Below are 348 nucleotides of genomic sequence, written 5' to 3' on the forward strand. Positions count from 1 at the left end.
CTGCATATAAGTTAAATAAACAGGGTGACAATATACAGCCTTGACGTACTCCTTTTCCTATTTGGAACCAGTCTGTTGTTCCATGTCCACTTCCAACTGTTGCTTCCTGACCTGCATACAAATTTCTCAAGAGGCAGGTCAGGTGGTCTGGTATTCCCATCTCTTTCATAATTTTCCACAGTTTATTGTGATCCACACAGTCAAAGGCTTTGGCATAGTCAATAAAGCAGAAATAGATGCTTTTCTGGAACTCTCTTGCTTTTTCGATGATCCAGGGGATGTTGGCAATTTGATCTCTGGTTCCTCTGACTCTTCTAAAACCAGCTTGAACATCTGCAAGTTCACAGT

This window comes from Bison bison, unplaced genomic scaffold (assembly GCF_000754665.1).
Source record: "Bison bison bison isolate TAMUID 2011002044 unplaced genomic scaffold, Bison_UMD1.0 scf7180017864376, whole genome shotgun sequence".
Lineage (NCBI taxonomy): Eukaryota > Metazoa > Chordata > Mammalia > Artiodactyla > Bovidae > Bison > Bison bison.